Raw genomic sequence first — 27,300 nt, 5'->3', positions numbered from 1 at the left:
GTGCTGTCCTGGGAAGTGCCTGGGGGCTTTAAAAGAACACTTGTGGGTATCGTTTTGTTTTTTTTTTTAACATCTTTATTGGGGTATAATTGCTTTACAATGGTGTGTTAGTTTCTGCTTTATAACAAAGTGAATCAGTTATACATATACATATATCCCCATATCCCCTCCCTCTTGCTCTCCCTCCCTCTCACCCTCCCTATCCCATCCCTCCAGGCGGTCACAGAGCACCGAGCCCATCTCCCTGTGCTACGCGGCTGCTTCCCACTAGCTATCTACCTTACATTTGGTAGTGTATCGGTTTTTGGTCCAGCTCTGCCGACCTCCCCTCTGGGGGCAGGGTGGCTATTAAATGTTTTCCCTCAAAGCCCAAGCAGACCCTCGGCTTGTAACGAGGGAAGAGGTATCGTTTGCTTCTTCTTCTTAAAGCAGCGACTTGCCCACATTAATGCCAGGCGCTGACTGAAGCGGTCTTCCAGACGCCCACAGCTGTTTTCTCCAGATCCTTAGCTTGTTGCCGAAAGTGGGATCTGTCTGCTTGCCCCTCGAAAGTGAACACTCGAGGGGCAAGGTTGGTGGAAAGGAAAGTTTGCTTTATTTTGGAGGCCAGCAACCTGGGTTGGGAGGCCGGAAGGCGGACTCGGTCCAAAGGCCGACTCCCCTCTGACAATCAGGGGGCAAGAGCTTTGAAAGGAGAGTTTCAGGGGTGCACAGGCTGAGGGAGGGGCTCCACGCAGACACAGCACAGGCAGCTCCGACAGGCTCCTTGAACTTGGTCATGCGGTGGTCTGATCGGCGTCATCTTGATGGTTCTTAAGTACAGTTAATCCTTAGTCGCAGGGTCAGTTTTGTTCCCATTTCCTTGAGGCCAGTTCTCAGAATTGTGGCAGCTTGTGTCATGGCTACAGTCTGGTCATCACGTAGTTAACGTCTTCCACCTGGTGGGAGTTTCAGTATCTATAAAACAGCTCACAGGACACGGCTCAGAATATTATAGCCATGAAAGAGGAGCTAAAGGTCCTTGACTTTATCTAATAGCTAAAGTATTATTATTTTGTCCTGTTTGCTTTTCCTTGCTTCTCTATTTTCTCACTTTTCTGATTAAACTTATTCTTTGGCTAAAATTTTTCTACAGACAAAAGGCAGGCTGAGGACATGGGTGGTGTGGGGAGGGGGGAGAGTCGTAGGGTCCTGCTCTGTTTCATGTCTGGTTTTGGAAAATGTGGCATGTTCGATTTCACTTTGGATGCTTCTAAATAAGAGGTCAGTTAACTGACCTTGATGAAGTTTATTGAGTTATTGAAGTTAACTCAGTAACTGTATTAATTTACATCACTCTCCTCTTTTCCCCTCCTCACCCTCCAATTATCTGTGTTCTAAGGATTATTTTCTTAAGTCTCTGCAAGTAGGAAACAAAAAGAACCTCATTTATTGTGTTGTTTCCTTTATTTGGTGTGCCAGCTTGCAGAAATTTAGGTATAGTCATGATTCTGTTTGATTTTTTTTTTTTTGCAGTGTGCGGGCCTCTCACCGTTGTGGTCTCTCCCATTGTGGAGCACAGGCTCCAGACGCGCAGGCTCAGTGGCCATGGCTCACGGGCCCAGCCGCTCCGCGGCATGTGGGATCCTCCAGGACCGGGGCACGAACCCATGTCCCCTGCATCGGCAGGCGGACTCTCAACCACTGTGCCACCAGGGAAGCCCTGAAACTTAAAAGCTTTTGCACAGCAAAGGAAACCATAAACAAGACAAAAAGACAACCCTTAGAATGGGAGAAAATATTTGCAAACAGAGCAACTGACAAAGGATTAATATACAGGCAGCTCATGCAGCTCAATATCAAAAAAACCACAAAACCCAATACAAAAATGGGCAGAAGATCTAAGTATACATTTCTCCATAGAAGATATACAGACTGCCAACAAACACATGAAAGGATGCTCAACATCATTAATTATTACAGAAATGCAAATCAAAACTACAATGAGATATCACCTCACACCGGTCAGAATGGTCATCATCAAAAAATCTACAAACAATAAATGCTGGAGAGGGTGTGGAGAAAAGGGAACACTCTTGCACTGTTGGTGGGAATGTAAATTGATACAGCCACTATGGAGAACAGTATGGAAGTTCTTTAAAAAACTAAAAGTAGAACTACCGTATGACCCAGCAATCCCACTACTGGGCATATACCCTGAGAAAACCATAATTCAAAAAGAGTCACGTACCAAAATGTTCATTGCAGCTCTATTTACAATAGCCAGGACATGGAATCAACCTAAGTGTCCATCATCGGATGAATGGATAAAGAAGATGTGGCCCAAATATACAATGGAATATTACTCAGCCATAAAAAAGGAACGAAATTGGGTCATTTGTAGAGATATGGATGGACCTAGAGACTGTCACACAGAGTGAAGTTAGTCAGAAAGAGAAAAACAAATACCGTATGTTAACACACATATATGGAATCTAAAAAAAAAAAAAAAAAGGTCCTGATGAACCTAGGGGCAGGACAGGAATAAAGACGCACATGTAGAGAATGGACTTGAGGATATGGCGAGGGGGAGAGGTAAGCTGGGATGAAGTGAGAGAGTGGCATGGACATATATACACTACCAAATGTAAAATAGATAGCTAGCGGGAAGCAGCCGCAGAGCACAGGGAGATCAGCTCCGTGCTTTGTGACCACCTAGAGGGGTGGGATGGAAGAAGACGCAAGAGGGAAGACATATGGGAACATATGTATATGTATAACGGATTCATTTTGTTATAAAGCAGAAATTAACGCACCATTGTAAAGCAATTATCCTCCAACAAAGATATTAAAAAAAAAGAAATTCCTATATTTGGTAGCAGATTTTTTCTGAAGATTTTATATATATGTGCATATTATTCCTATGGGTGCTCCAAATGGAATCCAGCCAGGGAGAGGACAATTACTCAGCCCTCCCAGTCTTTGCCTACTATGCATTTTTGTTTTGTTTTGTTTCAGCCGTGCCGTGAGGCATAAGGGATCCTAGTTCCCTGACCAGGGCTCGAACCTGTGCCCCCCCATAGTAGAAGTGCAGAGCCCCAAACACTGGCCCGCCAGGGAACCCCCAATCCTAATCAATTCTTGTGTAAATAGGATAGGTAGCCTTTCTAAATCTTAACTTTTCATTAAAGTGTAACACACAAGGAAGGGTCAAAATCGTGAATGTGTTACCCAAAGCATTTTCTCAAAGAGAAGGCACCTTTGTAACCAACACCATACCCACAGAGAGAATTTTGCCATCTCCCCAGAAGCTCCCCTGAGGTCCGGTCACTATGCCGCTCACAGGCTGACTGCGTTTGTCACGGGTATCGTGCCCTGGATGCTGCCAAAAATGCTTCCAAAGCGCTTTTACCAGCTCGCACTCTCCCAGTGGGAGTCAGAGTGCGCTTTCCCACACCTCCCCCAGCCCTGGCTACAGCCAAGCTTTTCAGTCATTGCCGACCCAAGAGATCAAAAATCATAGGTGAATATCACCTTAGTCTGGACTTTTAGAATTATTAGCAAAGCTAAGCCTTTGTTTCCTTGTGTTTATTGGCCTTTTTCTGGGACACACCTGTATTGCTGTCTCGTGACAATAGGAAAAAAAGAAAAGAAAAAGAAAAACAAACATCTGGTCTACACATCGGGATCTGGCTGAATAAACTATGGGAATATACTGGCAAGAGATGACCCTGCAGTTACTTGAAAAGAATGAGGTACAACTATAATTGCTCTACAAAATTATCACCCGGATGTAAATGTAATGAGGAACGCAAGAAACCAAAGCTTGTATGATAGGATCCAATCCTGGTTCAATTTTTTTAAAAAGTATGTGTATCACAGAATTCTGGACGAATATTCCAGAAATCATTGACAGTGGCTATCTCTGTCCAGTGAGACTGAGAAGAAGATGGGAGAAGATTTTTAGCCTTTAATTTCTTCTTCTTTTTTTTTTTTTTGCGGCACGCGGGCCTCTCACTGCTGTGGCCTCTCCTGTTGCGGAGCACAGGCTCCGGACGCGCAGGCTCAGCGGCCATGGCTCACGGGCATGTGGGATCTTCCCGGACCGGGGCACGAACGCGTGTCCCCCGCATCGGCAGGCAGTCTCCCAACCACTGCGCCACCAGGGAAGCTCTAATTTCTTCTTAAATAAACATTTTATTTGGAAAGGTTTTGATTTACAGAAAATATGTAAAGATAGTACAGAGAGGCTATGAACTTAAAACTGTTCTAAAAACAAAAGTGCCCTCATTTTGTAAAAAGTAGTACAGAGAGTTCCTGTATGTTCCTCGCCCAGATCCATACCCGGCACGTCTGTCAACGCTAAAACACCAGCTCCGGGACGTTCCTGTCCCCCAAACTCCATGCTCTCCTTGGATCTCACCAGTGTCCCCATTAATATCCCTCTTCTGCCCCAGCATCCCATCCGGTCCCACACTGGATGCAGTCCTCAGATTGCCTCACCCTCTGCTCATCACGGGCATTTCAATCTTTCCTCCTTTTCCAGGACCTTCGCTGATGGGGAGGAGAAGCACTGATCAGGAATGTTATAAAATGTGCCTCAGTTAGGGTTTGTCAGATGGTTTTTTCTTGATGAGACTGGGTGTGGGGAGAATGCTGCAGAGATGACGTGCTCTCCCGTTTGCACCACATCAGGGATATAGGTCATCCACTTGGCACCCTGGCGATGGCAACCTTGACACCTGTGGTGCCTCCAGGTCAAGGTACTGCTCGTCCCTTCTGCATCCTCTCCTTAGAAATGAGTCTCTATTGGATTCCACAGATAAGTGATGTCACATGCTTTTTGTCTTTCTCTGTCTGACTTACTTCACTTAGTATGATAACCTCTAGGTCCATCCATGTTGCTGTATATGGCATTATTTCATTCTTTTTTATGGCTGAGTAATATTCCATTGTATATATGTACCACATCTTCTTTATCCATTCCTCTGTCAATAGACATTTAGGTTGTTTCCATGTCTCGGCTATTGTGAATAGTGCTGCTATGAACACTGGGGTGCATGTATCTTTTCAAATTATGGTTTTCTCTGGATATATGCCCAGGAGTGGGATTGCTGGATCCTATGGTAGCTCTCTTTTTAGTTTTTTAAGGAACCTCCATACTGCTCTCTATAGTGGTTTTACTTATAAAAATGAACTTTTTTTTAACAAAACAGAAACAGACTCACAGATCTCAAAATCCAACTTATGGTTACCAAAGGGGAAATGTGGGGAGAAGCAATAAATTAGGAGATGGGGAGTAACATATACGTGCTACGATATATAAAACTGATAACTAACAAGGACCTACTGTACAGCACAGGGAACTTTACTCAATATTCTATAATAACTTATATGGGAAAAGAATCTGAAAAAGAATGTGTATATATATATATATATAACTGATTCACTTGCTGTACACCTGAAACTAACACAACATTGTGAATCAGCTATACTCCAATAAAAAAAATAGAGTTAAAATTTTAAAATAAAATATTTATTAAGCAAAAAAGAAAGAAAGAAAGAAAGAAATGAGTCTCTAAGTGCAGCCCGCCCTCCAGGGGCGGGGCCGGGGGCCGGAAAGTCTCCCCTCCCAGAGGGGGAAGATCCACACATTGTATTTGCCATTTTTCTTTTACCTTGAAGCCCTTCTGTAGCATCTTCAACCTGTGCACATACACCTTCCATAATTTAAAAATATAGTTCCTGGGGCTTCCCTGGTGGCGCAGTGGTTGAGAGTCCACCTGCCGATGCAGGGGACGCGGGTTCGTGCCCCGGTCCGGGAAGATCCCACGTGCCGTGGAGCGGCTGGGCCCGTGAGCCATGGCCCCTGAGCCTGCGCGTCCGGAGCCTGTGCTCCGCAACGGGAGAGGCCACAACAGTGAGAGGCCCGCGTACCGCAAAAAAAAAAAAAAAAGAAAAAAAAATATATATATACAGTTCCTGAAACAAATGGGAGTTCCTGATTAAAAATCAAGGGTAGGTCTCCTTCATATTTTGCCAAAAGCAAATATTTTGTTCTCCGGGAAAGAAAACACGCGCAGTTCACTTCCCGATCCTGGGCAGGGGAGATCACGATGACTCCATCTCTGTCTCGAGGAGGTAGGTGTCCAAGACGAAGGACACTTTGAGCCAAGACCCCAGCCCTGGGCCAGAGGAGGCTGCCAGTGTTCCGGGACCTGCTGCTGGGGCCACGTGTTGAATGGGGGAGGGGGGAGGACGAGCGGAGCAGCGGAGCTGTCAGAAGCACGCAAGAAACCAGAAACTCATTAGCTGCGACCTCCGCTGTGACCTTTGCCCCGCATGTGACCTTGAAAAAGCCTCTTAGCTTCCATGGCCACTTCCGTGGGGATCAAGTGAGCATTCCGAGTCCTGCCTGCCTGCGTGGAAAATATCTTTTGATGACTGATTAGCTAATGCTTGGAAACAGCGCCGGCGCTAGAAGCCAGGTCCCAAGAAAGTGCTAAGCAGTGTTATTAAGGGATCAAACAGGAGGGCTTTTGTGTGTGATGCCAAGATGATTTTGTTAAATTATGAAACTTGCTTTGATAAACTGCCTGGAGGTGCCATCTGTGACATGCTTAATGTTTTTTTTTTCCCACTTCCCTGAACTTATTGAATTATTTGTACACAATTTATTTTACTTTCATAGGGCATTAAATTACTCTGAGACCTTGAAATATTTTACAGCCAATTCAAGAGATCTAGAGGCTGTCAGGAGAGTTTTTGATGAATTTCTGTCTTTAGGAGATGAAAGGGGGGGAGGATACTGCAAATTGGGCGGGGGGACTCATGGTGTGGAAAAGGAGCTTTCAACTCTGTTCAGCGTGGGTCCTTTAAATTCACAGCTGCTGCTGAAATGTTTTTATAAACTACAGCAAGGAATTGGAGTGCATTTTGTCATCTCCGTATCTTAACCAGAAACATTGATTGAAACCTTTTATTATAGGAAATTTGAAATATGTATATAAATAGAAAGAAGAATATAATGAATCCGTGTCTGTATCATACAGCGTCCGTGACCATCAATGCAGGACCAACCTTGTGTTTTTGCTACCCCTTCTCACTCCATCAGTCCCATGGGTTATTTTGAAGCCAAGTCCAGATATCACAGCGTTTCATCTGAAAATAAAAAAAAGCATTTTTTAGTAGGATAAAAGAGTTGTAGCCACTTCCTCTGGGATGTGCCAACTGTGACATTAAAAAAAGCCCTGCTTCCCTGGTGGCGTGGTGGTTGGGAGTCCGCCTGCCGATGCAGGGGACACGGGTTCGTGCCCCGGTCCGGGAAGATCCCACATGCCGCGGAGCGGCTGGACCCGTGAGCCATGGCCGCTGAGCCTGCGCGTCCGGAGCCTGTGCTCTGCAACGGGAGAGGCCACAACAGTGAGAGGCCCGCGTACCGCAAAAAAAAAAAAAAAAGCCCTGGTCTGTCCCTGGAAGACAGTTGAAACCACTATGAACACTTGTTTTTGTTCTTGTGACACTGAAGCAGCTCAGTGGCTGGAAGAATCCAAGCATTAAAAGGGCACCATGGTCCTGGCTGCTCAGCTTGAAGAAAGAGTTGTCCAGACAGGTGGGAGAATCCCTGGACATGTCTACCTCACTCCCACATCTAAGCCCCGGCCCTGGGAAAGCGAGCAGAAATGTTTGTCTTGGATCACGTGTGACATCACAGAGCTGGGCCTCCCTGCTTGGCTGTGCTAACCCATGACCCCTCTTTCTTCAACACCTTCTTGCAAAGCAGCCTCCTCTACCTTTCCTCGACTGTGTCTTTCAGAAGCTACTAGCAGTACATTGCCCCAAGTATCACAGCTCTCAAACGTTTCTGTATCTCAGGATCTCCTGGGCAGCTTGTTAAACATTTTATTATCATATACACCCTACTTGGTATAAAATGGATAAACAACATGGACCCAGTGTATAGCACAGGGAACTCTACGCGATATTTTATAATGACCTGTAAGGAAAAAGAATCTGAAAAGAGAAAGAAAGAAATATATATGTATGTATAACTGAAATCACTTTGCTGTACACCTGAAACTAACACAGCACTGTAAATCAACTATACTTCAATTAAAAAAAATCTTACCTACTCTCACACTTCACTGATGGAAGTGTACATTAATGATGTAACCTACAGGAAGTGCAACTAGGCTGAAACTATCACAATTTTGAAATGCTCATATCATTTGACACTTAAAGAGGACTGTGTCTTAGGAAGACTTGCCCATGTGTGAATGACATCCATGTGGCATATTTCTCATAGTCAAAGACTGAAAGCAACCTGCATGGCCTATGACATAATAACATAAGTGAGGGCCCATCCACACAGGGCAATATGGTGCAGGCATTCAAAAGAATAAAGACCGGGCTTCCCTGGTGGCGCAGTGGTTGGGAGTCCGCCTGCCGATGCAGGGGACGCGGGTTCGTGCCCCGGTCCGGGAGGATTCCACATGCCGCGAGCGGCTGGCCCCATGAGCCATGGCCCCTGAGCCTGCGCGTCCGGAGCCTGTGCTCCGCAGCGGGAGAGGCCATAGCGTTGAGAGGCCCGCGTACTGCAAAAAACAAACAAACAAAAAAAGAATAAGGACCATTCTCCGAGATGTATGGTTAAGTGAAAGATCCAAGGTGCAGAACTGCAGAAATAGAATCTTGCCATTTGAGAAGGGAAAATAGAATATATGTGCATGTATTTCTGTGTAGATACAGATATACAGAGATGGATACTTATACATCTATTATACTTTCACAAAGGAGATCAAACATTTATACACATAGATTGTACATGCATATGTTTTATATATACATGCTTGCATATGCTCATATCTACTTTTGTTTAAAAATATGCATGTAGGTGCCTAAAATATCTCTTCAAAAATACCCAAGAAATAGCAACAATGTCCAGTTCCTTCTGAGGACGGGAACTCGGTGGCAGGTATCAGGGATGGGCAAGAGGAAGACTTATTTTTCACTTCATATTCTCCAGTCCTGATGAGTTTTGCACCCTAAACATTCATTACCTTTTCAAAAAGATAAATAAATAATTTGTTCAGTGAAGCTGCTTGGACCCCTCTCCAGATCTACCGAAGCAGAAACTTCAGCCGTGGGACCCAGGAACCCATATTTTGAGCAAACCTGCTCTGGGTATCCTGATGCACTCTGGTGCTGAGAATCTCTACCCTCCAGCTCTGCCCTTTTGATCTGGATTAATCTGTACTTACGGCGTGTGCAACGCAAGATCTTTTCAAGTGGGTGTGCTTTGTCTCCCCGATTACTTAAGCTTCTGAGGGCAGGGGCTGATTTTTACATCCAGGCATGGAAGATAGGAAGGTTTCGAAATGCACTGACTTCAGTAAGTGGCCAAAATGCAGAAAGACAATAGCCTGATACTCAAGTCAGTTCTTGGACTGTGCATGGTAGATAAGAGATGACTGCTACTCCCCGCATTGCGAGATGAAATTAAATTCCCTTTCTCTTGAATATCAGGTAGCCTCGCTGACTTGCTTCCTCAGGAGAATACGGTAGAAGTAACGAGACTTCTGGGACTCCACGGTATGAAGCCTTGCAACTTGGAACACTCATTCCGGAGGAAGCCAGCCCCTATGTCATAAGTCAACCTACCATGAGACCACTGTGCTCTGAAGAAGCCCAAGAAGCTCCTGCAGAGAGACCTGCAAGCCAGCAACCCCCGTCGAGCTTCCGATCAATAGGCAATACCAGCCTGCCACCCATGCAGGGTGAGTGAGCCTCTCAGGACTGGACCCTCCAGCCCTGACTGAGTTGCTACAGCCAACACTGGGTGGAGCTGAGACAACCCAGTCCCACCATGTTCCACCCAAATTGCAGATTCCTGAGCCAAACAAATGCTTGTTGTTGTTGCTTTTTAGCCCTAGGCTTTGGGGGTAGTTTGTTGTTCAATAATAGATAAACGGACTATTCTACGTCCGGGAGGCAATTGTACGCAAGCGTTGTAGGACGCTGTTTGGATCAGAAGGTTCTCTTGACTCTAACCGATGAATACTTGCTCCCATTTTTGAACAGTTACCATATGCCAGCCTGTATGCCAAGTACTCTCATTAAAACCTATAATCACCCTATTTTCCAGAGTTTATGGATAAGATAGGAAGACAAATGCGAAGCACGCGACCAACAGGGACGTCTATCCAGCCCTCCCTTTTCCTTGAAACAGGTTCCTCAATCATACAGATACAGCGGCGTGTGACCAATAACCGTGTTGGGATAACAGGGGTTGTCGTCTAGACAAGAGCTGATTGAACCAGGAAGGGATGTTTTACCTAAGCTGGACTAGAGTCCCTCGCCTGGGAATCGGGAAGTGGACCTAAGAGATTGTCAACTCGATCTGACTTGAAAAGAGGAGAGAAGTGAGTGGCTTTGGCATCAAGTAGACTAAGAAGTGATGAAGGTCTGAACTGCAGGAGACATGCCCGGGTACCACTGAGATAAGACAGGGCACAAACGTCCCCATAGCGATACTGGCCTGAGGTCCAGCTGGTCTGGAGGCACAGCTGCATCTGTCCTCTTGGGTTTCCCCAGGAGAGTTTCCATTCTTTGCTTTTGCTGGCTCTAACTGGTTTCTGGGGTGCTTTTTTGTTTGTTTGTTTGTGGGTTTTTATTTTTTTTCTGGCTGCACTGTGTGGTTTGCAGGATCTTATTTCCCCAACCAGGGACTGAACCCATGCCTTCGGCAGTGAAAGTATGGAGTCCTGACCACAGGACCACCAGGGAATTCCCAGGTTTCTGTTGGTTTTGATGAAAATAAATATGATGTGGTTCAAAGAGGGTCATTTTCCTAAGGTCCCGAGCATCACAGCTCTCAAACTTTCCTGTGCACCAGGATCTCCTCGGCGGCTGGTTAAAAGCCTTGCCGGCTCTCACACATCACTGATGGAAGTATCCATTAATGCTGCTGCCCATAAGGAGTGCAGTTTTAAAATGTGCATACCATTGACCCTGAAAGAGGACTGTGTCTTAGGAAGACTTGGCCATGTGTGAGTGACATCCGTGTGGCGTATTTCTCATAGCCAACAACTGAAAGCCACCTACATGGCCTGTGACATAATAACATAAGTGAGGGCCCATCCAGGGAATTCCCTGGTGGTCCAGTGGTTAGGACTCTGAGCTTCCACTGCAGGGGGCGCAGGTTCGATCCCTGGTCGGGGAATTAAGATCCCATAAGCCGCACGGCACGGCAAAAAACAAACAAAAGAGTGAGGGCCCATCCACACTGTGCAATATAGTGCCGACATTCAAAAGAATAAGGACCATTCTCCAAAGTGTATGGTTAAGTGAAAGATCCAAGGTGCAGAGCTGCAGAAATAGAATGTTACCATTTGGGGAGGGAAAATAGAATATATGTGCATGTATTTCTGTGTAGATACAGACATATGGAGATATGGACTTGTATATCTAATTTCATAAAGGAGACCAAACATATTTATACACATAGATTACACACACACACACACACACACACACACACACACACACACACACACATTTTAAGACACATTGTCACACATGCAAATGGGAAGGTCAAGGTGGAAACCCTGCTCTGTGCTCCTGACTCCTTAGTTACCATGGCAGGGGCTGGTAGACCTTCTCCTCCTCTCTCTGCGACTTAATGAAATATCAGCAAAACTAAAGCCTCCACAACTGCACTCTTGCCTCTCCTTTGGCTCTAGAAGTGCAGCCCTCTCTCCGTCCATCCAGCTGATTTTTGGATAATCATTTTCGAGTAAGTTGCAGACATCAGTATCCTCCACCCCTAAACAGGGCAGTACACAACCTTCTCTAATCTTCTATTCCAAAACCTTGCCACACGCATGCCCGTGACTTGGCATTTACAAAACTTGCTGATTTATCCAGCCGGGTGAGTGGTAGGAATTTGTAACCAACACGCAATTAAGAGGAGATGCGGTTACTGCCCCAGAGCTTTCTTATACCACATTTTATTACAAAAATGTTAAACATACAGAAAAGTGGAAAGGCTCACACAACCAATATCTGTGTGCCCACTACCTAGTTCCTACTATTAATATTTTCCTAGTTTGATTTATCATATCTCTCCAGTGATTCTACGCACCATTAGCACATCTTTTTAAATGCATTTTCAAGTCGGCTGCAAACGTCAGGATGGTCCTCCACACACACGTCAGCCGCAGACCTCTTGTTGATTGTGTTCTGTAACCAAGGCATCTCATGTCCATCCCCACCATCCCCACAGTTACCGCTATATTAAAAAGGAGAAGGAATAAGCAACCTTAGGGCATTAACTTAGGATAAACTGTGATGTTTATCATGGCAGGAAAGATCATTGACAGCATCTATTTCTCAATTAGATTCCCTCCATGCTAAATTCTCCCTGTGCATCCGGACCATGAAATGAAAAGAAACACCGTCCAGGTTTGGGTCTCTCCCAGTGCCTGGAATTCAGTGGCAGATCTGATTTTTAAAAACTTTGCTTGTATTTTAGAAGTTCTGTGTTATACGGGTAACCCACCCACTGTACTACACTCTTTTCCTTTTTTCCCTCTAGGGAAAGCTTTTATTAGTTACCAGATCTCTAACATGAAACATGCGGTTAAGAGAAAGTAGTCTCAAAAAGAAGGAAAACAGAAAAAAGAAAAAAAAGAGAGAGAAAAGAGTCTCATGATTCTTTCCCTGCCTTCCCGTGTCTGATGTCTGCATCTCCAGACTGACAGAGGTTAACGGGCAGTTAACCTCGCGTCGTCGTCTCTCTGCTTCATGCTCTGCAAGTTTTATTTTTTCAAGCAGTTGTAAACTTTTGGGGATCTGATACACCCAGTGGATCTTAGCAGGGCTGAGTGAAGAGAAGAGGAAGGGGGAAGTCAAAAGGAGAGTTATACATATTGATAATAGTACTAAGATGTATCTAGCAATGACCGTGTCTCACTCTGCACCAGGCCCTTTGCACATGCAATCTTTTCCAATCTGTTCAATCCCGTCAACAGTTCTGTGAGAAGTACACCACAAGCAGTGAGCCCTCTTTAGGCGATGTTTCTCAATTGGGTACCCAAAGCCCAGTTTAGGAATTTTCATAAAAATGAACTCTTAGGGATGGGTCTAGCTTTGGAAAGAATAACAGAATATTCATTGTGCACTTGCTACATTCCAGCCGCTGGCTGAACACTCAGCGTTGTGCTGTCTGCGTTGACTTTTGTGATGCTCCGAGGGAAGTCTTATTATTTCCCCTCATTTTATACATGAGGAAAGTGAGTTACAAAGAATCAAGAGTAAATCTCTCTAGAGAGTAAATGTTTCAGAAATGGGCTATCTACAGGTCAAATTGATTCTGTTTCTGAGTTTGAAGAGCCCAGGAATTTCATCACTTAGTTCAGCTGACACACACTGATGAAGGGCTTCCCTTGTACCAGGGGCCAGGGTCGGGAAGCTAAATGATGTACGGCCTTACACGCCCTCGTTGGCATTTACTCCAACTACATGGATCCATCAATATTCCACTCACGCACTGCATGATTGGCCTCTAGAAGGAGAACCAGACAGATGGTCCAGAACCGTGGGATACATAATCAAATGATTATCGTTGGGGTGATTCGTTACACAGGAGAAGGTGAGTGGGGCTGCGGCTCTGGGGGAAGAAATCAGCAGATCGGGCAGAGGCGGGAGCTGAGCTGCAGTGCAGTCACTCAGAGCCTGCGCCACCTCTCCGGGGCCCTGAGGCTGGGATGGCCCTGCATGTTGTCCCAAACTGGGGCACAGGGCATGCCTGCAGGCCCCGGCATTTTCACCAGATGCCCGCTGGCCCTGTGGAACTGCAGCGTGACCTTGTGCCGGGAGCTCCCTGTAGCCTGGAGATTGCAGGGCGATCGCTGGGAGGGGCCTGATGCGGAGCTGTCAGTCACCAGAGGGGGAGGAGGGCTTTCGTCAAGAAAGCGTGGAGTGCAGTGGTGCCGGGTCCCCTCAGGCTCCAGGCACTCAGGACGGCTCTGACTTCTTTTCGGCTGCACTGTCAGGTCCGTGCAGCCCAGTGGTTACGGGATGAAGGGTCCTCGTTGTGGAAAGGACCTGGTAGATCCTCAAAGCTAAACAGAGGCCACATGACCCAGCAGTGCCACTCCTGGGTGCGCCCAGAAGAAATGAAACCATGCTCTGCACAGAAACGTGTACACAAACACTGAGCAGCTCTGTCCACAGTGGCCCAAACGTGGAAGCAACCCCAGTGTCCCTTCGCCGACGACACGATGCACAGTGTGGCCTGTGCACACGACGGAACTCGACTCAGCCATGAAAAGGGATGAAGCACTGACGCCCTGGCACCGTGGATGAGCTTTGAAAACCTCGTGCCCAGGGAGGGAAGCTGGCTCAAAAGGGCATTATCGCATGAGTCCTTTTTTTTTTTTTGCGGTACGCGGGCCTCTCACTGTTGTTGCCTCTCCCGTTGCGGAGCACAGGCTCCGGATGTGCAGGCTCAGCGGCCATGGCTCACGGGCCCAGCCGCTCCGCGGCATGTGGGATCTTCCCGGACCGGGGCACGAACCCGTGTCCCCTCCATCGGCAGGCGGACTCCCAACCACTGCGCCACCAGGGAAGCCCTCGCAAGAGTCCTTTTACGTGAAATATGCAGAATAAGCGAGTCCACAGAGATGGAAGTGAATTAGTGGTTTCCAGAGGCCAGGGATGGGGGCGTGACTGCTCATGGGTAGGAGTTTTCTTTTGGGGATGATGGCAATGTTCTAACCTGAGATAGTGGTGATGGTTGGACAATTCTGTGAATATAGTGAAAGCCACTGAATTTTACACGTTTAAACCTGTAAAGATATGGATTCTCTCTATATATGCGTACATATATTTATTTAATATTTTATATAGATTATATGTTTATATTTATTTTTATCGTATACGTTTATATATTTAGAAAATATATATTACATATATTTATAAATGAAAGTCTTCGAGGCAGAAGGTAGGGGCTGAAAGCCTGACTCTGCTTGTGGCTGTGTGACTGTGAGTAAGTTTCTCGACCTCTCTGGGCCTCTGTTTCTTCATCTGCAAAGTGGGGGCAATAACTGGGCTCCCACAGGGAGCCCAGAAGTGAAGGGGTCCGTGTGCAGGCCGTGCTCAGCTCAACGATGGGCGTGTAGTATGCGACCCATAAGTGTTCACTGTTCCTACCTACCCTATGTCCCTTCCCGCCAGTCCCCGCTCAACCCCGTCATCTGGACCTGGACCGCTGCAGACACCTCCTCCCATATGCATCTTCCAGCTCCCATTTCGCCGGGGAGGGTCTGCTCTGCAGGCGCCCATCCCGCCTTCGTGCACAGAGGTTGGATCTGCGCCCAAGCCCGAGTCCCCGGCCCTGCCACCTACTAGCTGCACCTCCTGGGTCAAAGCCAGCTTCTTTCTTGAGCCAACTTTTGCTCAGGTGTGAATGGGAATCATAAAAATAAATAGCATAGAGGGTTATCGATATCATAATTAATAGGTATAAAGCAAGTCCCGAGAATGAGCGTGATGGGGAGTTAATGTTGAACATTTGCTATGATGGTTACTGTTAACTTTCTCCTCTCCTTTCCCTCTTCCTGGACCGGCTTGCCATCCACATTCAAAGTTCAACAAGCCTGGAAGGAGGGCTTCTAGGTGCCAGGGACGACCCCTTTTCACTTCACCCTCACTATAACGCCGTTTGAGAGATGAAGAAGCTGAAGCCCAGAGAGCTTCAGTCACCGCCTCAGGGTCACACAGCTGGTGGGGGCCAACTCCAGGTCCACCGGCCTGAAGCCTGTGCTATCTCCACCACACACCAGTGTCTTCTAAGTGATGATATGCACCTCTGTTGGCTCCCAAAGAGATTTTAGGTGTAATGCAGGTAGACATTAGCACAGAAAGGCTACTGTATTTATGTATATTTTATTAATAAGAAAAATATTTACATTTACCTCCAAGTGGTCATTTCACAGGTATTTTTGCTTATCTTGAAGCCAAGATGGAAAGTCAGTCGATTTTTTTTTAAGTTACAGTAAATAAGTTTTACTTTGAGTTTAAGTAAATAATATTGTAGATAGAAAGTGCCAAAAAAAAAAAAATGTAAAGGCATTTCTGTCCCTTTCCCCACACACTGAACTCACAATAGGGGTCTGACGTTTCCGCCTGGAAGAGTTTCCTGCTTACAGCAGTTGCCCTGCACACAGCACCTGACTTTTTGTGCAACAAAAGTCTATCTAACAATTGTGCAAATGACCAGAAGGAAATACATGGGGGGAGAGGGGGTGGCGGGGGCCTGGTGGAAACTGGCATTTCCGTCCCCACTGGAACCGAAGCAAATGTGACTCACTTCGGTGCATCAAGTGATATTTTAAAATCTCAAACACAGAAACCATCTGAAAAGATTCTGCCTCTGGGTTTCATCCGGAAGAGCAGGAAGCAGCCTCGCATCAGAAGTCAAGGCTTTTCCTATTTATTCTTCATCACCGTGCGATGCTGTGGTGCTTCTCCAGCCCAAGCTGGAAGTCCAGCTCTGTCCCTTCTGTCTGTCCTCACCTGGGGCATCATTTCCCAGCCCCTCGGTGAACAGGAGGGGAAGGCAATTAGGGGACAACCAAAGGTGTGGGGGGAAGTGTGTCACCAGGATGCCCTGCCAGCCCATCCTGCCATCCGGGTTTCTCGATGATGGCCGGGTAGCCCTGGTTAAAGTGTGGTCACATTTTACCTCAAAGCCTTCTTTTGGGGTGGGTGGTAGGTGAGTTTCTTCAAGACAATTTCTAATGTCCTGTGACCAGGCCATTGAATTCTAACATTCTGCTCTGCAAATGACCTTTAAGCGCTGTCTTGCAACTAAACCAGCAATGAATAATAATAATAATAACAATAATAATAATGATAGCTATTAGGTATCCAGCTCGGTGCCAGGGATGAAGTGAGCATTTTTCCAGCGTTCCCTCTTCAATTCTCACTCCAGTCTTAGAAGAAAGGATGAAGGTCCCCTTTAGGACCTGGAGAAAGTAACTTTCTCCAGTTCACAAACCTGGCCTGAGGCAGAGCCAGGATTTGAACCCACAGCCAGGAAGGCCCCTGCAGGCGGGGCTTTGGGGAGCTCAGCTCCATCCCTGGGCCTCACACAACCCTCAGTGAATACTTGGTCAATGAACGCACGTCGGACTCTGGCACATCTCCTGATGCAGAGGTTCTCGGAGACGAGCCATTATTAAATGAAAAACCCCCAAATAAGGAAGGAAGATGATATGGGATGCTTCCCAGGGCGTGGCTCAGCTCTGTATGTGCCGGCGAGCCCAGCAGGAAAGGTTATCAGTTCTCAGTCCACCCCTGGGTGCAGCTGACCGCATCCTAAGTCCATCAATCGTCACCACACAGCCCCGTCCTCGGCAGCCCCAGCTCCTTCTGTGCCGGCCAAGCAGGGATGCCCTGGGCTGTGGCCTCCCGCAGAGGAGGGGTCGGCTGGCCCTGGGAGTTGCGCATCGCTTCACACGTCCATCCTTATGTGAGCGGCTCTCGCGGACCCGCTGGCGCCTTTCTTGTGCGCAGCAGGGGTGAGGCGGTGATGAGAAGCTTGTGCGCTTCAAAGAGCAGGCGGGCGGACAGGGCTGCCCTTTCCGCGGCTCCCTCCCAGCTCCCAGCTCCACGCAGGGCTGGTCCCCAGGCCAGGCAGAGCCTCTGAGCCCCCATGGGGCTGTAGACCCCAAGCCAAGGTCCCGGAGGCCCGGCCTCGGTCCTGGGGTCCCCCCTGGCTGCTGCTCTTTTCTCCCCCTAGAAACTCGCTCTAAGATGCTGGGGAAATGCGGGGAGAGGGGGAGGGGGAGGCTGGGGCCCATCCCACCCCTCAGGGGTCAGCAGAGAGCATTGCCTCTCACTGTCAGGACTTTATCACTTATTAAGAAAGGAAGCCTGGGGCAAACAAGGCCTGGGACCGGCAGTGCCATCTTTTATTATTCTGAACTCAAAAGAATGGCACAGTTGCAATAAATGTGGCCAACCCAGAGCATCAGGATTTCTCCAGAAAAATAAAGGCATTTCCTCAGGAAACTAGGAAATCCACCTTGGGCCTAATGCGAGTCATTTGCCCTTTATAACGCAGAGGTTGCATTCTGTTAAGGCTGGTGCAATGTCCTAGGCATGATTGTACTGCCTGTAAGGTCACCGCAGGCTTTATCTTAAAAGTACTGCCTCCCGGTCAGTACTAAGTACTGAGTACTGAGCTTGGCCTGGTAGAATGCGCCTTCCTTCCTTCCTACGGGCGTGTCTGGGGGCTGCAGAAGGACCCCATGTGGAGGCTGTGGGTAGGCTGGAGGTCTTTTCTGGAAGCGAGCTCAGGCCAGGCTGAGGGGAACGGCGAGGGGGTGGGGGACTCCGTGAATCCACCCAGCCAGGCCAGCCCTGGTCTCCATGACTGCAGGGAATGTTCTAGAAAAGCAAGGGCGATGTTCACCTCAGGGCAGGAGGCCTGGTGAGCAAGCCACCCATCAAACTTCTCATGTTGTGGGTTCCACGTGAACAAGAGTGGAAATTCCCAGGAACCCCTCGGGGGTCTGTGACCTCCAGCGCTGTGATGGGGGGAGCAGGGGCTTGGGCGTCCGGCAGAGATGGGTCCCCTCCCTACCAGCCTCCTAAGGTTTGTGTGCCTGTGTGTGTGTGTGTGTTGTTTGTTTGTTTTGAATCCTCCAGAAAACTGTGGTTTTCCAGGTAGCTTCAATTAAACCTTGGGCGCCTTACTTCAAGCACTTACACTGCTGACATTTCAAAGGCCGGAGGCTCTGGCTTGGCTGCTGTTTGATTTTGCAGGATCCCTGATGAAGAGCATGGGTTTGGGATTGCAGTGAGTCCCCTACACACGAACCTACAAGTTGCGAACTGTCAAAGATGCAAACCTGGGCTTCCCTGGTGGCGCAGTGGCTGAGAGCCCGCCTGCCGATGCAGGGGACGCGGGTTCGTGCCCCGGTCCGGGAAGATCCCACATGCCACGGAGCGGCTGGGCCCGTGAGCCGTGGCCGCTGAGCCTGCGCGTCCGGAGCCTGTGCTCCTCTACGGGAGAGGCCACAACAGTGAGAGGCCCGCGTACCACAGAAAAAAAAAAAACAGATGCAAACCTGCGTGCGCATGTCCAATCATGTAAGCTAGTTCACGTGTCTGGCGTACATGGTCACGTGCGGGCATCCTCTGCAAGTGGCTGTGCTTTTGTGTCCTTTACTGTATAGGCTACAGCAGTACAGCATCCTTATAGATAGAATTGAATCCAGCAAGGAACCAGCACCTGAGCCGTCCGCGTCAGGCGTGAGTGCAATTGCAGCTCGCCCTCCGTCTGCTATGGCTGAGGGTCCTTCAGCTCTGCCATCTCCCACCTCCTCTCCCTCCTCCAGTCAGTAACTCTTCCTGCCTGTTCACGCGATGCCAGCCCCTGTGTGCCAGCTGCTGTGTGGTACTACTGTACTTTTCAAGGGACTGTGATGTAAGATCAAAAATGTTTTCTTTATTTTTTGTGTTTGTTTTGTATGTAGTATTTGTGTGAAAAGGATTGTAAACCTATTACAGTACAGTCCTGTAGAGCCGATTGTGTTAGTTGGGTACCTAGGCTGACTTTGCTGGACTTACGAATGTGCTCTCGGGATGGAACTTGTTCGTCCGTAGGGGACTTGCTGTATTTCTGAACAGCAAATGAGATCCTCCAGGACACTTAGACTCTGCAAGCCTGGCCTCACGGCTCCAGCGGGGGCCGAGGGGACCCCTGCAGGGCAGGCCAGGCCAGGCCCACTCTCTTCTCCTGCCCCTTGGCCTAGACACCCAGGCCCTGCCCGAAATCTAGGACGCATCCCTTCAGGCACTAAGAGAGCAGGTCAGGAGCAGGTTCTTGCCGGTAGGAGATGCAGGAAAACTCCCCTTTCTAGCGGGCTGTTTGGGTTTAGGTTCTTGAGTCTGTGTGGTTCCCCCAGAAGATGTCCATGTCTTGATCCCTAGAACCTGTGTCTCTGGGGAAGAAGGCATTGTTGGCGTGGTGGGTCAGGGGTGGGGAGATTACCTGGGTTAGGTCACCAGGGGCATAATGAGGTGGGCAAGAAGGTGGGGAGAGGAGGTAGCTGTGATGCAGAAGCAAGAGATGAGAGTCATTCCAGGAGGGGTGGGCAGCCAAGGGATGCAGGTGGCGGCCTCCAGAGCTGCGAAAGGCGAGGGAAGATTCTCCCCCAGAGTAGCCTCTGGAGGGATGCACCTCCGCCCACACCTTGATTTTATTGTATGGTATTTTAAAAAATTTTTATTGGAGTATAGTTATATATACAATGGAGTATAGTATATATTTACAATGTTGTGTTACTTTCAGGTGGACAGCAAAGTGAATCAGTTATACATACACATATATCCACTCTTTTTTCGATTCTTTCCGCATATAGGTCATTACAGGTCATTACATAGTTCCCTGTGCTATGCAGTAGGTCCTTATTAGTTACCTATTTTATATATAGTAGTGTGTGTATGTCAACCCCGATCTCCCAGTTTATCTCTCCCTGCCCCTTACCCCCTGGTAACCATAAGTTTGTTTTCTACATCCATGACTCTATTTCTGTTTTACAGATAAGTTCATTTGTACCCTATTTTTTAGATCTCACATGCAAGTGATATCATATATTTGTCTTTCTCTGTCTGACTTACTTCACTCAGTATGACAATCTCTAGGTCCATCCATGTTGCTGCAAATGGCCTTATTTCATTCTTTTTTATGGCTGAGTAATATTCCGTGGTATATATGTACCACATCTTATTTATCCTTTCATCCATCCATCAGTGGACATTTAGGATGCTTCCCTGTCCTGGCTATTGTGAATAGAGCTGCAATGAACACTGGGTGCATGCATCTTTTCGAATTATGGTTTTCTCCAGATATATGCCCAGGAGTGGGATTGCAGGATCATACAGTAGCTCTATATTTAGTTTTTTAAGGAACCTCTGTACTGTTCTCCATAGTGGCTGCACCAACTTACATTCCCACCAACAGTGCAAGAGGGTTCCCTTTTCTCCACACCCTCTCCAGCACTTACTGTTTGTAGATTTTTTGATGATGGCCGTGCTGACCGGTGTGACACCTTAATTTTAGCCCGGCAAGACTTGTGTCTGACTTTGGGCCCCCAGAGCTGTAAGACAACAGAGTTGTGCTGTTGAAGCCTCCAGGCTTGTGGATGCTTGTCCATCAGCCCGAGCAGACTGATGTAGACAAAGCCCCGTCCCACCCTGACCTTGACCCTGCTCAGTGACGGACAGCCCAGAGGGCCCTGCCCTCCTTCCATGAGGGTCCACCTGGAAAGCAATTAGCAGATGCAGCCTCAGGACTCTACAAGCAGGAATTCTTATCCATCCCCAAAGCAGACACAGCTTTGGACCCCAAGAAACCGGGATCCGGAGATGAGGGGTCTCCAGCAGGGCACCCAAGCCCATCTCTGCCACACTCAACCCCCCCAGCAAACCCACTTCGGGCTCACTCCCCACCCCCCCATCCAGTGGGCGGTCTTCTGGACATGCTGCCCTCCAGCAGAACTAATCAAGAAGATTACAGGGCAGGCCATGCAAGAGGATTCCTTGGTTTGTCGGGAGAAACCAGGGGAAAATCCCCTGGCCCCATTTCCCCAAACTTTCCTTTGATATTTTTTCTTTTTCTTTTTTTTTTGTAAAGTGTCTTCATCACAGATTTCCGGATGCGTCGTCAGTGGTGGCTCACATAACAAGTCCTGGCAAAAACCAAAGCCTTACTTCTCATTGGGCTGGAGGAAGTTTGAGCTATGCCCACCCCGCCACCCAGATGCACGAAGGAATAAACTCCCCCAGCCCAATTAACGAGCAGGGGCCGGGATGAAAGGAATTCCAGCCTGTTGACAAACTGTACTTCTCATTTTCACAGAAAAGTCACAAGATGGAACTTGCCGTCCAGTTGGCTTGGGGAGGGGGTTAGAAATGTGGGCGGCAGGAGGCTTACAACGATGCGGGGCCTGGGGCATCCCTGCTGGGGTCCCGAGCTGCCCATCTTCGCTCTGTTACCTGCCCCGTGGGCTCCCGTCTCACACATCCAGCCCACTCCACGCAGCAAGGCGGCTGCAGGATGGCGGGGGCGACAGGTCTGTAGCTCTTTGCAAATTCGGTCACGTCATGTGTGAGGCGGGGTTGACACCACCACCATCTTGTGGGCTGTGAGCGGGTTCGAAGGGGCGTCCACGTGGAATGCAGCATCGGGCAGGAGGGTGCTCTCGGAAATGGCAGTGCTGTTGGCATCCGTGTCGTGGTTCCTTACTCCCCATCAGGACCGTCCCCCGCCATGCCGCCCTCCTGGACCAGGAAAACTAGCCCCCACACTCCCTCCTTGTAGAGTTCCCCGAGGCCCAGGGGAGAGCTGGCCACATAGCAGGTGCTCAAGAATGGTTCCTTTCTTTGATGCTGTCTGGCTGCTGGGGTTTCTTTTTTGATGTGGGATCTGCACTGCACGCCCCCAGGTGTGAGTGCAGGGGTGGGTGGCCGTCCCTGTTAGATTCTACTTGCTGAAATGGGCTGGGGCCTGAGACTGTGCTCCTTACACACTCTGTCACACACACTCACACACTTACACATGCACTCACATGCTTACACGCTTGCACATCTTTTCACACAATCCCACATTCGTTCACAACAGGTACTCACATTCACACACTCACAGGTTTGCACAGGCACGCACCCCCAACCCTTGTTTGCACACATGTACACTCTCCCGCTCACACCGCTTAATGCTCACATACAGTATGCACACTCGCCCACACGCTCACACCCATCTTCGCAGGACCAGATGCCTGGCCTTTCCAGCTCTGCCCAGGGCCTGGCTGGGGGAGGAGCCATCCAGCTGGCTGTGGAACATTCCTCAAGACAGGAGGCCTGGCCCAGGGAAATTCCATCCCCTCCAGGCCCGCTGACCCTGCCCTTCTTTCCCTGGAGGCCTGACCTCGTGCTAGGGACGCTGCCCACAGGCTGGGCCAGGGACACCATTCTTTCCCCGGGGGCCTGGGGACACATTTGCTGCCCACAGAACTGGCCCTTGCAGATGTGACACCCGGTCTGGAAAGCCAAGCACGGCCCCATGAGGCTTCCACGCCTGGCACGCCTGGGATTCCTCCCGTGCCCTTCCCAGCACCATGGGTCAGGTCCCAACTGAGAGCCCCAATGTATTCACAACCGCTTCTCACGGACGCTCCTGGAAAGTGCAGCCCATCCTTGAGGAGGCCCTAGTCATCCTCTCCACATGCACTGCTGACCTCTCCAGGGCCTTGATGGGAGTGTGTAAGCGGGGGCCTGCCTGGAACCCCCCAGCCCCACCTCGCACTAGTCAGTGCACCTGGGGCCACAGCCGCTGGAGGCTGAACCGGGGTGAACCCCGGAGCCTGGTGACAAGCTGGTCACCCAAGGGCGGGTCCTGTAATTCTGCAGCTGCTCCTGAGGCTGAAAGACATTCCAAGGAGGGGGAGTCCTCCAGGCACCACGTGGCACATGCCGTTTCCCCAGCCTCGCTGGAGTTCCCATCAGATCCAGGGTCTGCAGGGGGCTGGGGACCAATTCTCTCAACAAGCCCTATGTGAGCCAGCTTCCTCGGGGCTGGGGGTGTTCAGAGGGGGGCAGTGACGGAAGGTGCACCAAGCGCTCCCCCAGCCCACAGTTATTTCTGAGCGGCCTCCTTAACAGTGATCTCCATGGAAACAGCCCAGATATCCATCAACGGATGAGTGGAGACACAAATGTGGCCCCTCCATACAATGGAATATTATCCAGCCCTATAAAGAGACAAAGTATTGCATGCTACAGCATGGTGTTCTTGAGTACTTAGCCTCAAAAACACTAGGCTAAGTGAAGGAAGCCAGATACCCAAAGTCACGTATTGTATGATTCTATTTATAGGAAATTGACCAGAAGAGGTAAATCCATAGAGGCGGAAAGCAGAGTGTTTGCTACCAGGCTCTGGGAGGAGGGAGGGATGCGGGGTGATGACTAACAGATACTGGGTCTCCTTTTGGGCTGATGATAATGTTTGGAACTAGACAGAGGTGGTGTTTGCACAACACTGTAGATGTTCTAAATGCCACTGAATTGTACACTTTAAAACGATTTATTTGGTCACACGCATTTTACCTCGATTTTTAAAAAATGTGATCTCTGGTTTATAAAAGGCTAGTTCATATTTCAAAAGACACATGTGACAACCAGAAAGTCCCTTTGATCTGTGGCCCAAACGCTTAGAAGTCAGGAGCTCTGCCAATCATGGAAATTTCATAAATAGCCGGGCATTGGTTTTACTTGGAAAATTGGACCAGACTGCTTGGCTATTAGCCTAGTTATGTGCTACATGCAAAGGGTCAGACACCTCTAACTCACAATTTCAGTTGAGTGGGGGAAATGAAGCCCCAAAGTCCTAAACTAGTATGTTAAGACAAACCCCCCTAGCCACGCTTTTCCAGTGGGCCCTTGGTGAGGGGCATCTAGTCTTCCCTGTGACAGAAGAGGAGAAAGTGATCACCCCAGATGGTGGTGTGAGGGGCAGAGGGGTGGGAGTCCATGGGCTGGGAATAATCAAGAAGAAAATGGGAAATGGGGTCGTTTGACTTGTGCAAGGTTTTCCTGTTGTGTATCTATTGAATGTCTTCAGGCAGCAGAATTTTTCTGGGTGCTGGGAGAAAAATTAAGTATAATAGTCACCATGGCCCCAGCAATAATAATAACACTAATAATAATAATACCTTTTATGAGGCTGTCACACGTGTCAGCTTATGCAGTAGCTGGTATGACATTGGGCAACCAATGAATCCCTCGGCATCTGCACGTCCACGTCTGTACAACAGGACAAATAATAGTGTTCACCTCGTGATGCTGTCATAAATATTAAACTAAGGCTCAACAACAAATCTTCCATTTTTTAACAAAAGTTTCAACTCACATTGATTGTCAAGCATTAATGTCATCTGGGTCCAGTTCCACAGTGCCGATAGGAGAGACATACGTTACTTTCATATGATACACAATATTTCTAAAGAGTTTCACCTGCATTTCTTAAAGTGATGGTACAATCACTAGTCTTAAGAAGTTTGCAAAGCTATCCAGGAGGTTGGACTGTGTGCATGAACAAAGAGATAATACAAAACAAAATAGTGCAAAACAAAGGAGATAATACCACAAAAATCATAAAATGCTCTAATAAAAATTATGCTGTCTATTTCCAATGTGGTCTTGGGAAGGCCAGTTCTAGATTACTGTCCCACGCTGAATTTAAAATGTCTACTGAAATGAAGATTAGCTAGTGGTTCTAAAGGAAAGATGAAAAGATTCCCACAGGGAATGGCATAATTTTGGAGTGTGAGAGGATAGAAAATCCTAATAAAAGGAAGCGATAACATCAGGAAGCATAAATCCACTTTCTATTATTTCAGCCGTGTGGCTGACAGGGTCTTGGTGCTCCAGGCAGGAGTCAGGCCAGAGCCTCTGTGGTAGGAGAGCCAACTTCAGGGCATTAGGCCGCCAGAGACCTCCCAGCCCCAAATAATATCAATCAGCAAGAGCTCTCACAGGGATCTCCATCTCAATGCTAAGACCCAGCTCCACTCAACGACGAGCAAGCTCCAGTGCTGGATACCCCATGCCAAGCAACTAGCAAGACAGGAACACAACCCCACCCATTAGAAGAGAGGCTGCCTAAAATCATAATAAGTTCACAGACACCCCAAAACACACCACTGGACGTGGTCCTTCCCACCAGAAAGACAAGATCCAGCCTCATCCACCAGAACACAGGCACCAATTCCCCTCCACCAGGAAGCCTACACAACCCACTGAACCAACCTTACCCACTGGGAGCAGAAACCAAAAACAATGGGAACTACGAAACTGCAGTCTGTGAAAAGGAGACCCCCCAAACACAGTAAGTTAAGCAAAATGAGAAGACAGAGAAACACACAGCAGATGAAGGAGCAAGGTAAAAACCCACCAGACCAAACAAATGAAGAAGAAATAGGTAGTGTACCCAAAAAAGGGTTCAGAGTAATGATAGTAAAGATGACTGAAATCTTGGAAATAGAATGGAGAAAATACAAGAAATGTTTAACAAGGATCTAGAAGAACTAAGGAGAAAAAAACAATGATGAACAACACAAAAAATGAAAATAAAAATTCTCTAGAAGGAATCAGTAGCAGAATAACTGAAGCCAAACAACGGATAAGTGACCTGGAAGGTAAAATAGTGGAAATAACTATCACAGAGCAGAATAAAGAAAAAAGAATGAAAAGAATTGAGGACAGTCTCAGAGGCCTCTGGGACAACATTAAATGCACCAACATTCGAATTATAGGGGTCCCAGAAGAAGAAGAGAAAAATAAAGGGACTGAGAAAACATTTGAAGAGATTACAGTTGAAATTTTCCCTAATATGGAAAAGGAAATAGTCAATCCAGGAAGCACAGAGAGTTCCATACAGGATAAATCCAAGGAGAAACACACCAAGACATATTAATCAGACTATCAAAAATTAAATACACAGAAAAATATTAAAAGCAGCAAGGGAAAAGCAACAAATAACATACAAGGGAATCCCTATAAGGTTAACATCTGATCTTTCACTTGCAGAAACTCTGCAAGACAGAAGGGTGTGACAGGACATATTTAAAGTGACAAAAGAGAAAAACCTACAACCAAGACTACTCTACCCAGCAAGGATCTCATTCAGATTCGATGGAGAAATTAAAATCTTTACAGACAAGCAAAAGCTAAGAGAATTCAGCACCACCAAGCCAGCTTTACAACAAAGGCTAAAGGAACTTCTCTAGGCAGGAAACACAAGAGAAGGAAAAGACCTACAATAACAAACCCAAAACAATTAAGAAAATGGTCATAGGAGCATACATATCGATAATTACCTTAAATGTAAATGGATTAAATGCTCCAACCAAAAGACACAGACTGCCTGAATGGATACAAAAACAAGACCCGTATATGTGCTGTCTACAAGAGACCCACTACAGACCGAGGGACACATACAGACTGAAAATGAGGGAATGGAAAAAGATATTCCATACAAATGGAGATCAAAACAAAGCTGGAGTAGCAATTTTCATATCAGAAAAAATAGACTTTAAAATAAAGACTATTATAAGAGACAAAGAAGGACACTACATAATGCTCAAGGAATCAATCCAAGAAGAAGATATAACAATTGTAAATATTTATGCACCCAGCATAGGAGCACCTCAATACATAAGGCAAATGCTAACAGCCATAAAAGGAGAAATC

This window comes from Delphinapterus leucas, chromosome 14, assembly GCF_059928025.1.
Source record: "Delphinapterus leucas isolate spDelLeu-1000000601 "Yukka" chromosome 14, BTC_Dleu_Yukka2, whole genome shotgun sequence".
Lineage (NCBI taxonomy): Eukaryota > Metazoa > Chordata > Mammalia > Artiodactyla > Monodontidae > Delphinapterus > Delphinapterus leucas.
This window is presented reverse-complemented; position numbering follows the sequence as displayed.